Raw genomic sequence first — 15,485 nt, forward strand, 5'->3', positions numbered from 1 at the left:
CGCGAAGAGCTCTTTCTTGACGTTTCGCGTGATTTTTCACACCATTAAGATACCTCTGGGTCACGTTTCGAGTCATTTCCTTCTAAGTGAGTGTTCTTTTTGCGTGAGTAAGCAGAAATTCAGCCGCCACTCGGTTCTTTATATCCGGTGTCGGTAGCTATTAAAGTTGTTCGACTTTTTTCTATCGATCAGTTGCAAAAACGCTATGCCTGAGCATCGTGCCACCACTCCGAGACAAAAGCTGTTACGAGTAGGGTGTAAATGAATGAGCCGTCCTGTCATGAAAAATGGTTTCAACCAGACTCCGAGGTATCTGTTAACAATTGGTCACTGCAGTTCCACGTTGACGCGTTTCCTCTGATACAAAAACACAATAGGCTATTTTATTTGTCATTTCGAATTTTCTGTAAGCTCTGAAATTTGAAGTCTATGAATATCAGAATATCAGATTGATTCATCAATCAAATCGCACTATGATTTATATCTGTCCCTTTTATTGTGGCAATACGTCGATCATATCCACACTGATTAATCTGTCTCAATTAACAACGGCCATTCATACGTTTGACGATATACATCAAACGTCTCACTTAATAAACACGATTATCATTTCAGTATGCCAATTTTATTGGCTTATTTTCAGTATTTCACAATGCGTGTCGATGTTATGCTATTTGATTCAGATAACATATATTAAATTACAATAAACAGAATTTTACATCAATATTCCACATTATTTGTTTGATTGCTGCTGAATTGGCAGTATCTAAAGCGTAGAAATTTTTTGACTTTTTAAATGGAATAAGCCGGAAGCTATTTTAGAAGTGTTGAAAGCCAAGTGAACGATTGAACCACTTTGAATGCAATGCAGTAGATCGTCGAAAGATTCCGCAAAGCCAAAACTTTAGAAACCTTTTCCCAAAGGCGAGAAAATTTAAGGATCAAACTCCGTAATTTCGCTGAACATTTACCAAGTTTCCTTTAGAAACTTTTCAGAAGTGCAAGTGAACTTTGTACAATATAAACCTTTGTCTAACGAAAAATATAGTTTTTCTTACGTTAGATAAAATTATGAGTTTCATAGAATATATATGTATATTTTTAAAAAATAGTGCAACTGCCATAGATGGTCCTGATAGCAGACGGTACTGACGTTCATTTTAATGACAGTTGTGACACCGTCGGAAGTTAGCCTCTCAACATTAAAAAAAATTAAGTTTTTATAGCTTATTCGATTGCTCATCGTTTGCACATGTATGCACATTTCGAATTTTCGTTTGCACACTTTCAGTTTAAAAGTTATTCAAAACGATGAGCAATCGAATGAGCTATAGAAACTTTATTTTTTTTAATGTTGGGAGACTAACTTCACGACGGTAATTATGACGACATTTTGACGTCAAAATAACGATAAATGACATTAACTTGCTATCTGGGAATATTTATAGCAAAATTATCAAATATTTGACTTGATTTATAGCATCTTCTATAAAATATAAAAGAGATTTATTAAATATTATCAGGATATATCGAAGAACGTTAGATATATATTAGCTTTAAACAGGTTTTCAATTTTACAAATGGATTCTAGCAAAATAAAATTGTTTTGCACTGCTGAAATTTAAATAATTATCGGATTTTATTTAAAAAATGTGGTATACCCATACGTGCTGATATTTAATAAAATTTTTTGAATAAACTGCATTCGCCAAAAGATAGTTTTGATCAAGAAACATTGCAAAACTATTTACAAAAACACCTTTCATACATTCTTTCTCTGTCTCTCTCTTTCTGTATACATATGTATATTAGTCGTAGTTTACGTGTACTTTTTTTGTGCACTTTTCGTACAAACGACAAATTTCATTTAGCCGGAATATAAAAACATTTAAAGATATATGTAGATGATAACAGACGAACACGCAAAGCTAAAGGTGGGCAGCGGAGTCACATAGAGGTGCACGTCATTGAATGAAAAAAAATAATAGCTACGTTTCGTTATATGGCACATGTCAATAGACAGCCCGAATAGAATGTTTTGTTCAACGTGCTCTATTACTCGCTACTTTTCAATAAACAATTGTAACAAGTTTCGCACCTGTATTGTATACAATAGACAATTTAACGTTTTCTGCACGCCAGATACAGTGTCGGATGTTCAAATATAATTAAATAAAATTTACTATGTATATAATATAGATAAATATTCATATAACTGTTTCTTATATATAAGACTATGCTTATAATTATATTATTAGAATGCACGCACTTTGTTATTTTGAGTAAATATTCACATGTTATAATTTTGCAATTATTTAAATTAAGTATGTATATACATCGTTCAATTTTAATTGCAAATAGTCCTGGATTGTTGTATTAATTATCAATATATTATAATAAATGCATGCTTTGCACCATACAAACGGCCTTCAACAATTGATCATCTATATGTGCTTGTTGGCACGCAAAGTAAGTTTATCGCATTCACTCTTTCAACTTCAACAATTGAAATGTTTAATATTATTGTTTAGGAATAGCACTTATTATTAGTACATCTTTTGTGGAAATAGTATAACGCTTCGCGTTTAACGATTTTTAAAATTATTTTTTTTTGTACAAAGCACCAATGTTTCACAAGTAACTGAAATTGTATCATGTTTTATATCGCGAATATTATTATAAAACGCTTAAAATATTATGCGGTATCGTGAAAGTCGGGTAGCCTTTTCTCTCTGTACGCGTGACCACAAAATAAGCACATTATTGCACTGTGCACTTACGGTTACGGAGTAATTGCGGAGTCCCTCTGTGGTGGCTACGAATGCTTTTCGCTGTTAATGAAAAGCTCTGAACGTAAAGGTGTGTAAGGGACAGGAGCTAGGAAAAGCATCGATGCCTTGAAAGCGCCGTACGACAAAGTACAAGAAATCGAAGCTCAAAGCATACCTCGAAAGGCTCGAATGGAGACGACCTAAAAATCAAACTGACCTAATCCTATCGCCTACGTTCGCGATCGTGAAAGATCAAAGGGACTGACCATCGTTTCACGTTGCTTTGCGAATTCTCTCATTTCACTTGTCACATTCTGCTGCACAGTTGTCAAGCTATTGGTTACAACAGATCAGTTCAGAACATCGAAGTCGAAACATATAATACTAATTATTAGGGAAGTGCGTCTTAAAATTGAAATATTTTCTTTGATTAATTTTTTAATTGACCAGTTATCATCAGAATCATGAAATTGAAGGATCTCTCCAAATTTAAGAATATGTATTATATGTATATTGTACATATTACAATTTAATCCAGCTGCAATTTGAACGTTGGTTTATATCTATAACATAAATCTTCCGGTTATAAATAGATAATGGATTTTCATATTTTCTGTTAAAATAGACGTCTTCAAATATACATTAAGGAAGGAAAATCCCTCTCTTATCCTTAATTAATTTCCGGAACACACCCTTGCAAAGACGTTCTTGGAATGCAGTTCTCTAAAATAGTAACCGGGGAAACGTGTGCTTATCCTGGAAATACAGTCTTCATCTTTTATGCGAGCTCTTGCATTTTTTCTTTTATATTACAAACCGTTAAACTTATGACAAATCCATTTTGGTGATTAATATAAAGTAAATTAGTGTTCTTAATTTAATTATAAATTATTTTTTCATATTAACTTACCTATTATTCAATATTGATCTAAATATACTCAACGGTTTAAATTCTCAAAATATGCACTGAAGAGTAAGAAGTTACCTTTACTTAAAAATCTTTATTTTATATATGCACATAGCATAGCCTCGATTATAATTTAAATAATATAAGACATTTTATTAATAAAACTATGAAATGTATAGAAATATTTAAATATATTTTGTAGTAATATTGGGATATCCAAAAATTTTTTATATGTGTTGCTAATGTCGTTCGATCGAATACATTTTTCGGTAACTGCCACTTAAAAAGTGAAAAGCGAAGAATAAAACTTTAACGTGAAACCTTAGTTAATCGGGTCTCTGCGTAATCGGCTTAATTGCCAAGGAGTTTGCAAGCAGGCTTTACGAGGAACAGTCTCGACCTGAACTAGAAGTACCTACTTTACAGAGAAAGTCGCCTGTGTATCGGTGTTTGAAAATGTCACAGAAGGAACAAAACACATAGGCTTAAATGCAGTTAGACTTAAAGGGATAAAGTTATATTTTTCCTCTTCCATCTAAATTGGAATTTTTTTATATATTGTTATAAGGATCTTTTTTATTCTTTTTTAATAATAAATAAATTTTTGTTTTCCGCGTAAAAAAATATGTCATATATTTCATGTTAAAACAAGGAAAGAGAAATGTGTATGGAAAATACATACCTATAAAATTCCTAGTTTTCATGCATGTGTTATCGCGCGTTAAAGTACGTTAAACACGCTTGTATTGCTCCATGCTTGTAAGCATGTATAATTGCATGTTCATGTGCACATTGTACAATAGCTTAGATTTAATTATCAATATATGAGCATATAATTATAACATTCAGATATATAAAGATTTGCGAAGATCATTTAAGTTTATAATTAACTCATTTAGCCATTCATTGTTTAGCCTCACGCCCAACTTCAACTATTTTGTGGAGGTTACTCACATAGCACATTTTATCTGACGGGCGTCTTAGGAACGTTCTTAGGATGTAGAATGTCCTTTGAACGTCTTTAGGATATTGCTTGGAGGTTTATGGTTATGGGTATTTTTAAAAAATTAACAATTATATTATATATGTGAAATAGAAAAATTGAATTTGAGATCACACTGCTTTCATATGGAAAGATAAGCCATATCGCTAACATCATGATTTTTTGTTTTGTAGTATGATATACAATTGGATTTTTAATGATAAAATTGATATTGATTAAAAATTGCAAAAAATTAATCAAAAATGTACTTATAATGGAGTACTTATTTATTAAATATTTATATAGAAAGATGATATAATAAAGATTATCTTTACATTACATAATTTAAATATCAAATTTATGAATTTGGTTCCAATGATTAGCAAAATAGTTTTTAGCAAAGGCTGAAAAGTATTGTAATTATAGAAGCCCGTATATATTTAATTAGATAATTCGCAGCTGAACTAATATTTCTGGCAATATGAATGCATCTTTCAGTCCTAAATAAATTTTAATGTTCCTAATTAATTTTATGTACTAATCTTTTGACATTAAAAAAATAAAAGTTTGTTGAGTACTTTTTATATGGCTTTTATTTTATTCATCTTTTTAAAGTGACTTTTAAAAGTTGATAATGAATATTTGTATATTAAATATTCATATAGGAAAATGACATCATAAAGATTATTTTTACTTCACATGATTTAAATATTAAATTTACGAATTTTGTTTCAATTATTAGCAAAAAAGTTTTTAGCAAAGGCTGAAAAGTAATTGTAATTACAGAAGTGCGTATACATTTAATGAAATTAGGACCATTTTAATTGTTTAAAATTGCATAAATACATTTTAATTGTTTTAAATTACATAAAATTCAAAAGTATGTATAATGGTGTGTGTGTTTGCAACATGAAATAATATGCTATTGAAAATTGGGTTTACAAAACAAAATCACGCATAATTTAAAATTATTACATAATAAAAGTTGTGATGAAATATATATTATATTTACTCTGCATTTTAAGAATGATCGCAATTGTGATGCACACATACGATTTTATAAATCGCAAAGGTGTTACACACAGCGACATCCCTTTTCATTATTGTTAATACAAAGAAATCGAGATTAGTGAAATGCACAAAATAAAAATAGTTCTTGTTTAAAAACGCATGGATTCACACACATCTGTTCTCTGTAAAGGACATTTTTTAATATATCATTCAATGCGAAAGATAGTATTTCTGGTTGTTCTCTTCATAGGATTATCCATTAAGAGGTTCAAACAACCTATCTTGAAAGACAATTTTAAATAGGATTTCGCAAAGTAACAAAAGTGCAGCAGATTCAAATGTTTCTTTAGGTATACCAATCTTTTCTTTTTCATATTCATTCAAAATCTACAATTTCATATCGCGATTAAACTGCGAAGTCTAGACCAAGATAAAATTAAAGGCAGATCACACAGATAATATGAGGAATTAAGCATGCTGTCGGTAAATTAAATTTTGAAAATTTATTTACGTTTACGCATTTGAGGCTTCCACGGTTATCTTCTTCGATTATATTAGAGGGTTTGCGGGTTATCACCGTGTCTTCTTTCATGATCGATGCCAAATTTATTTACGTTTATTTGAAGATAATTTTTACTAATTAAAAGCATCTGTCTAGACTATATTTTACTGATTTACGCTATAAATTAGAAAGATCTTTTACTTAATTTGTTTGTTGATTCCGACGTGAAAGGTTATAAAGCCAAGAGATATACGTGTCAACTATTTTATTTTATAACTTCTTTTATTTTTCACAAACGTTTAATTTTTAATCTAGCGTGCCAAAATTTTTATTCACAAAAATAAAATGCTTTTCCCTTTCTATCACCTATCGTCGAGCGAGGTGGAGAAGAAAAAAATAATAAAACGGAAAACAAAACAAAATAGTAAATTAATAGTTATACAATTATTTTATGAACTAATTTCAATACACAACATGCAGTATCTGTCGCTTTGTTAATTTATATAACTAGCTTTTCTTTAAAATGTGTGTAGAATTCTTAATGCATGAGCGCTGTATGCTTCGTAATATCAGAAATATCAAATGCGTATAATGTCGGAACAATTTTGTTTTATCATAGATAAACGCAGCCTCATTACTTGCACACGCCTTTTCTTGCACGTGCGAGTATTCCTGCTTGCAGCCTCTCGCATTCTTTCGAAATGTATTCCGTACGTGACTGGTATCAAATTGCTGGACACGAAAGTGCTTGAATCACAGCTCCACGGCACGAACTCGTGTGTACGACTGCTCGCTGTAAAGCTTCGGAATGAGAAAACTCCGCAGTGCTGGCGCGACCGAAAGGCAAAGGAAATTAAAACCGATCACTATTGTGTATCTCTGGAAAATAGGCAGACTATGTTGAAGCGCCGTGGCTATAATAGTGAACGCAATGAAAACATAAAACGCCCGCGTGATCGGTATAATCAGTGTGATAATCGCTATGAAATGAGGGCACACGTGACGAATGAAACGAATTCAGTAGTAGTAATACTCATGTTGAAGTTGGAAAATGTGAATAAATGGAGTTACAGAATTTAGATTGCGCGCAGACTGAATATAGAGCATATATGTGTAAAACCCTTTTAGCTCGATGCATTTATTCACAAATATACCGTCCGTAAATAATTATCAGTTCACTCTGATGTAAATTACAAAATTAGGTAATCAAATTACTGAGTTTGAAAACCGTACGTGATACTATCTAAAAAAAATATAAGGTATTTCTAAGTTTTAAAAATAATGATTTTAAAATATCTTAATTATTAAAAAATTTCTTAATGTAGATATATTATTCACCAAATTTCTAGCATACACTCGATATTTTAATAACTGCGATCAATCTATGGCTTATTGGGTTCGAAATTAGTTATGGAATTAATGTTTTCTATTATCTGTTATAAAATAGCGAGGTAAAAATTTGTAAGTTTTCGAGATTGTCCAATATTTATGGGTGAGCAAAGAATTAACTTGCTTATGTATTCTTTTTGTGACAGAAAGTATAATGAATATTAGAAAAACGCCTTAAGGCTATACGACGTCGTTGTTGTAAGAAAAGCGGAGATCGCATGTCGATGATTGCTGCTAGTTCTTTGAAATTGTAAACAGCTGGTCTTCATTTCATGTTAGAACTATAGAATTAACAGTAGCAAAGAAACAGACCGGGAGATCGAAAATCTCTTTTAAAAAGTCGCATCAAAGAAACTTGTAGAATTGTTTTGTACTGACGTTCCTCGATCTTTTTTACAACATTACGAAGACGATGCAGTGTCTCGAAAAAAATACGTTCTTCTTAATAATATTAAAAATAATCTGTAATTAGATTTAAACATTATAAAATTAATTACTTAGCAAAATTTAATTTAGTCAATAACAAAATGTTCATTGCACGTAAAAATAAAAAATAATTGGTATTTAATCACTAATATACATCAAATAAAATCTCAAAGAATATTAATAATTAATTATGAAATAAATTCGAATATTTTATTGACGTAATAATTTAATTTTAGCAAAATATTACTATAATTATTTTAACTTTCTACTGGAATTTTTCAAAAGATTTTGCGCCAGTGTTATTACTGGACAATAATTTCGTCTACACGATTCTACATTAGATTCTGCCATATGTAGTATGCACGTACTACATATAGCACGTATAATGAATAGGATTACAGTTACCTCTCCTCGGAAACGATGATAACATCGATCGTGGCTTCGTGACCGGGGCCACTTGCAAATGTACGGAAAGATGGGCCAAATGGCTCGATTCAAAGTGCCAAACTTTGGACGTTGGTCCGGAGCTCTTTTGTAAATGGCAGCTATCACTGACTGTTAAGAGTTGCTGTAGCTTTTGAATTAGGTTGAAGTTATTCCGTTGGATATGATACCTTTTTTGGATTGCCAGCTTCTGAGAAATAGCGCGCCGTCATTACAGCAATAAAACAATTTTGCGTTTTATTTCCGTACTCGGAGAGTTCACGCGAATTATTCATTACTATTGCTCCTCGTTTTATGCAAATACAACTGATGTATCTACATCAAAAGGGTGCACAATAGGGAATAAGAAAAATTGTGAGGAAATCTTTGATATTTTTCGAATGCAAATTAATTTTATTTAATATATTTATTAAGATAAAATATATTTATTATTTATTGAGATAAAAGAATCAGTATGGCTGTACGGTTTTATTTTATATACCATTAAATAAAATCAAATTATATACCCGTTTTATTTTATATACCACAAAATAAAACCATTTTATATATCAATTTTATTTTATATACCATAAAATAAAACCAAATATAATGAGCTTTATGTAAAAATTTAATTTTTTAAATACTTTTAATTTGTAAAGAGAGAGAAAGACATTGTTATGATTGTTCTTCTCTTCATCCTTTTCTTTCTTCTCTCCTTCTCTTCTATCTTATTTGTCTTCGTATTTTCTAAAAAAAAAAAAACTGTAAAAAATATTTTTACATTGACTTTAACATTACATTTATTATTATGTTACATATTCCATATATATATATATATGTGTATATATTAATATCTCTACTGTACATTTTTACGTTTAAGCAGAAGCACTAATTGTGAGAAACCGATATAGACATAGATAAACGTCATAATTGCGTCATATTTGTAGCTTTACCGTGATATACAAAATGAAAAGGCAAAGTCCATAGCATTAAACTGCATGCTGTGATATTTATAGCATGACATATTTTCTAAATCTTTCCTTATTTTCTTTGACATAAATCGCCAGGCACGTTATATAGAAGCCTTAAGGGTGATTTCTTGCCGCGAAGCCATCGCTCTTTGCGGCACGGATCTCGATGCTCCCAAGGCGATGCGAACAACTTTTTCAAGACACTTTCCAATAGGGTCTCAAAAGATGGGTTGTACATTTTCCACGTAAACATTTTGCAAGAATACGGCGGATACGAGCGTAACATTCTTTTCGTAGATGAAAACAATACCAGTTTTGCAGCAGACTATGGTGCTGCAGTCTTCCCACATCAATAATATTTATCCAGATGAAAAAGGCAAGCAAACGATATTATATGTTGCAAACTATATGTATATGTATATATTATTTATTATATGTTGCAAACTAATATATGTACATCTATATATTCTAATTATATATTTTATGTTATATTGAAGATTGTTATATTTCATTCTGTGGAATAAGATACATTTATCAATAAGTTAAAGAATCAATACAGCTGTACTGATTCTTTAACTTATTGATAAATATATTAAATAAAATTAATTTTGCATCTATATAACGTAATTAAACCAAAGGAAAGATATTCAAATTTTGTTATTGTTTGCCTTATTTTCTATTGTGCATCTTTTTTATGTAAGTACGTTAGTTGTATTTGCATAAAACGAGGAATAAATAATTGATGTAAACTCATCGAGTACGGAATATATATATAGACGCGAATGACTTATTGTGTGTAAAGGACCAGAAAATTATCGCGTGTAAGGATTAATAATGATTTATTATTTAGACAATAACGGATAAAACTTTATATTATATATATATTTTGTCTATCTCGTGAGTATCGAATCACTCAAACGAGCAGGCGTTACAGAAAAAAGGTATGATTACGCGCAGGGCGAAAAAATTTGTCGCGACATGAAAAAGAGAGCTGACAATCTGTCTTTTTGCGTTTGAAGCAACGGTAGTACTCGAATAAGGAGCGAATACATAGAAGAGGCGCCATTCTCTCGATTACTTCGTGCGTCAGCCTGACATTTAATTTCGTGCGAGAGCTATTGACATTTCGATCGCCGGCCTGCTAGATACCCGGTATTTGCGTTTCCCGCGCTCATCCAACTCGAAAGCAGCGAATGGTCTCGCGAACGATGAACGCATACCACGAATCGAATAATGCATTGCTTCCGAGTATTTAATTACTGGGTTTGCAGTTTCCGCGAGGTGGTACGCGCGATATGTCAGTCGTTGATATATAAATAGCTCTGTCCAAAATTTTACATTCCATATTTCTTAATGATTCATTGGTCATGTTTCATTGCTTTATAAAGTTACATCTTGTGCGAAGAAATAACAAAGATATAAAATATTAAATTAATTTTTTTTAAATTTATCTCAATTTATCTCAATAAATGATTTTTAAATTTAGTATGAAAATTAACGCTAAAGCATGGTGAATATTTCGTTGAGTATAATAAAATAAAATAAAGTTTTAGAAATATCATACTTTGATATAAATGTGTAAGAGTCTCTCTCATCTCTCTCTCTCTCTCTCTCTCTCTTTGTCGAGTTTCAAGAAAGCATCGTTCTATTGAGCGCTCAAGATGTCGCGCGTAATCTTGGAACGATAAGAATTTTACTCACGGCCAGTCTTGCACCAAAAAGATTTTAGTGTTGCAATGTATAAGATAAAAGCAATTCATACAAACGAAGTTCTGAAAAGACAGTAGTTTATAACGTCTGCGACTGAAAGTCTTATTCGACATTGCGTGATGTATTTTTACTTGAAGCTGCGGGCGACTGAAATAGTAATTAAGAAGTAACAAGGGAAAGAAGACTCAAATTAAACAGCTCTAACTAGACTTTATTGTAAGCACAGTGATTACTGAAAAAAATTAATTATGTTAGAAAACGAAGGGATATTCATAATTTTTGCACAATAAATTAAATATTTTAATATAACAAAAGTAGCGCCCATTCTAACGAGTACAACATCTATGATATAATAAAATTATTTTACAAGTTATTTCGGTTTAAAGTTTGGTGGGCGACTACTATCTTTTTGGCCCTGCGGTGTGGTCAACACTCTGTATATATATATATATATGTATATATTTCTCAAAATAAATAATTATAATTTGATTGGAAATAGAGAGGTGCCATATTTTATATTTTTGTAACCGACATTTCCATCAATTTAATTACATTGTTTAATTGAGAATCAATAAATCATTATGAGAGAGAGAGAGAGAGAGAGAGAGAGAGAAATTAATTTCAACAGCCAACATTAATTCTTACAAGCATTCAAAATGCATTCAGAGCAACACTAATTTAAAAAAACGATTTCAGTTTTTTAAAACACGATAACAGTATACGAGTGTACATTTGTTATTCTTTATTATTAAATTTATTGTTTCATTTATCAGTCCATAAAATATATAACTGTGATACACACACACAGTTATTAAAATATATAAATAATAAAGTATATTCAAATTGCAGATATTCATTCAAGATATCCGCGTTTACGTAAAGCAAAACTTTTGAAAGGATTATGTAACGCCCGAATTAAAAGAGTGAAGTCGAGAACTTGGAGGTCCGCTGAATTCGTAGCGTGATCGATGCTTGAAATTTTCGTGTACCTATCTCGGCCATTCCGGTCGTTACCACCGCTTGTGGAAGTTGGCTCGCAACTTTTGTCCGATATCGAAAATCTTGGTTCAGCATTATCGCGGAAAGTCAGGAGCGCAATCTTGATATTCCTCGTTGTCATTCGTTGAATGGTAACGAAGCTTTTGGCGAAACGTGGCCTGTATGTGTCATGCGCACATGCTTGTGTGTGAATAAATGAGTATCCAATTCTTCCTCAATGAAAATTATCCCAAGTTCCTCAAAAACGGCTGAATTGCTATCGTCAATCATCGAAGTTCTTTATAAATTGATGCCAGTTACTCGAGATGGGGACTTGTTAGTTGAAAATGCGGCGGACATCTCGTTAGCAGCATCTGTATACTACGGTTCGCGCTTCCCAAGTACCTCCACGCCCTTCTCTTCGTAGCTGTCTTGATAATAATAACACCTTAGTTTTTCCATGATATAATTGAACGGTATGAAGCGCTTGTAAAATAGGGCTTGAATTCCTCGATACAGCAGCGCGCGTACAGACACAGTCCGTATGGAGTATGTAATTGAGTTTCAGATAATTTAATAACTCCTTAATGTTATTCATCGCGAATATCGTGAGCCCTCCTCATCCCACATTTTCCACTTGCATGTTATCTCATTATATTTATCTCTAGAATTTATTTGAGGATTTAAAATAAAAAAACGATGAAAGAAATAAAATCTTGACATATAATCGGGTATTAAGTGCATGAACAATAAACAAGTAAATATTGAAAAAGAATTAAAATAGAAATAATTTTTATTATACAGGGTGTCTCGAATTTAAATGACCAAATGGAACGTAAATCGATAAATTAAGGGAAAAAAGTATCTCTAAAAAATTTTTTTTCTTAGTTTATCGATCCCCTATACGGTCTCGAAGTTTGTTCATTTAAATTTGGGATACCATGTATATTATATATTTTTCATAATAATATTTATATTATTTTTTTAAGTTTACTTTTCATATTAAATAATCCGAGGCAAAGCGTAGTTAATCCATCTTTTAAATTTGTTGTTTATTTATTATTGTATTTTATTAATATACAAGAATATATCATATTTCAATATATTCCACAATTAAATGAATGAAACTTAACTTTCCTCTAACGAGAAAAAAATAATATCTTCTTCCCAGATAATTTTTTACAGCTGTACATACACACACGCACACACACGCACGCACACACGCACACAAAAGCCCTTAAAGTATTAAAAAATTACGAATAGAAAATACTTTAATTTATTTTATTAATAAAGCAATTTCTAATTTGAATAAAAATTGTCCAACATAAATTTTATAAATATACTTGAAATTTTATCTCATTACGGAATAAATGTGATAAAATATACATTAAGGATCTTTACACAACACATTTAAAAACATAAAAAATAATTTACATGTTTAAATTAAACACATTATTTTACTTAAAAATAACATGACTCTATAAATTAACAATCGTTTTACGAGAAAAAAGAAGCGCGTAGCGAATCCATCAGCCCAGGGTCGCACAGTTTATCGACGTTGCAACCAATTTCCTTGTATCGATAACGTGCATTTCCTTCAAAAGGACTCTCATAAAATTTTATTTCCGGTCAAATTCTCGCAGTAACCACGGAGATTGAATTAACTCAGGGATTCTATGGCGCGGAAGTGCGACATAGCTGACGTGTAATATACCGTGTGGAACGTAATTATCGACGGCAATTACGTACCAGCCGCGAGGCGGTAGTTATTTTAATGCGGCCCGGTTCACTGACTCTCACCTGCACCGCCATCGCAATTCAATTAAGAGATCGGAAAGGGAACGGAGCTTATTGTAATTTAATCGCCGTTGTAAGGTCGTCCTGGTGCGATCGTAAAACTTTCGGGATAGTCCATTAATCCCTATGGATCCCTTTTGGTTTCATCGAATTAGCTAGTCGCTTCTGCAGGCACTGACTATCCGACAGGAATGTGCATGTTATTCATCGAAAATTGCTCTTTCATAATTTTAACGCTTCTTCTCATTTGCCTTATATTCCAAAATGTGCGCGTGATTTTTTTTTATTTTTTCAATCTTATCTGTCTTTGGCATTGCTTCGTCATACGCTCAAATGATCCTGTTCGAATGTTAGTATTGTGAACTACGCGAATAATTGTTAAATATATAATTATGTCTTTACAACAAGTTTAATAATTCTATTGGAATTCCATTGAAAATATTTAGTATAATAGGGATGAAGCACGGTACTCATTCAAAATTCAAGATATTCGCGCTTTAGAGGGCGCTTTGAAGAATTTTATTACCTGCAGCAGCGAATCAACCCTGGCTATCGATCATACTTTTGCTTCCCTCTGTCGGGGACGGTGTGTAAACTCCAGGTGAAATTTCTGTTATCCTTCAACAACCCACCTTTACTACCCTCTCGCGAGTTCACCCCATGCGGTATGCTTCGTGCGCTTGGCTATCTGTTACGCGTACTTGAAGTTAAAGGGCGTTGCGATCTGTTTCCCCGACAATCTATTACTGCTTCATTTATTCACTGTGTGTTTGTGATTATTAATCCATCTCTTCCATATTACTACTATGATTCTTTCTAAATCCTAATTTTCACGCAAGTTGAAATAGACTGCATCTTCATTGTTTATTTTATAAATAAAAGAAACCTACATTCTCTCTCCCCCCTCTCTCCCCCCTCTCTCTCTTCTCTCTCTCTTCTCTCTTCTCTCTCTCTCTCTCTCTCTCTCTTTATATAATTTATTATGTATATCATGTACCATATAATTTTACAGAGAATCACATAATTATATTCTTAAGAAATTTTACCAAACTTGCAACATATTTTTTGTTCAAAATATCTTGTTATGTAATGTAGTCATAATACGGTATTTGAAGAATTGTATTGATACGACTTACGATTTACATTCGCGACTTGATTGCAACTATAAAATATAGAATAGAAGTGGCGAATAAAGACAAAAGAATTGTATTGACACTAAATGTACAATTTACATTCGTGACTTGATTGAAATGTGGAACAGAAGTAATGAAGAAAGACAAAACGAATCGGCGGAACAGAAGAAGCGATCGGTAGAGATCTCTACCTAGTGAGAAATGACCGTCAATTAGACATCGAATCGACATCGAATTGATGTCGTAAAAACGTATTAGTATCTAAGATACTTAAGATGGTCTTAAAATAAGAATGGATTATGGGAATACCGTCCTATGTTTTACTTTTATAGTATATTATATACTTATATATTTCATAAAAAAGTACGTAATTATATCATTAAGAAATTCTATCAAATTTACATTTCTGTTATATATTGTTGCAATGATAGAAAAGTAAAACGCATCTCAAAATTAACACCTTTTTAGTGTAGCATTAAAATTTT

This window comes from Mycetomoellerius zeteki, unplaced genomic scaffold, assembly GCF_001594055.1.
Source record: "Mycetomoellerius zeteki isolate Tzet28-1 unplaced genomic scaffold, Tzet1.0 scaffold98, whole genome shotgun sequence".
In the NCBI taxonomy this organism is placed as follows: domain Eukaryota; kingdom Metazoa; phylum Arthropoda; class Insecta; order Hymenoptera; family Formicidae; genus Mycetomoellerius; species Mycetomoellerius zeteki.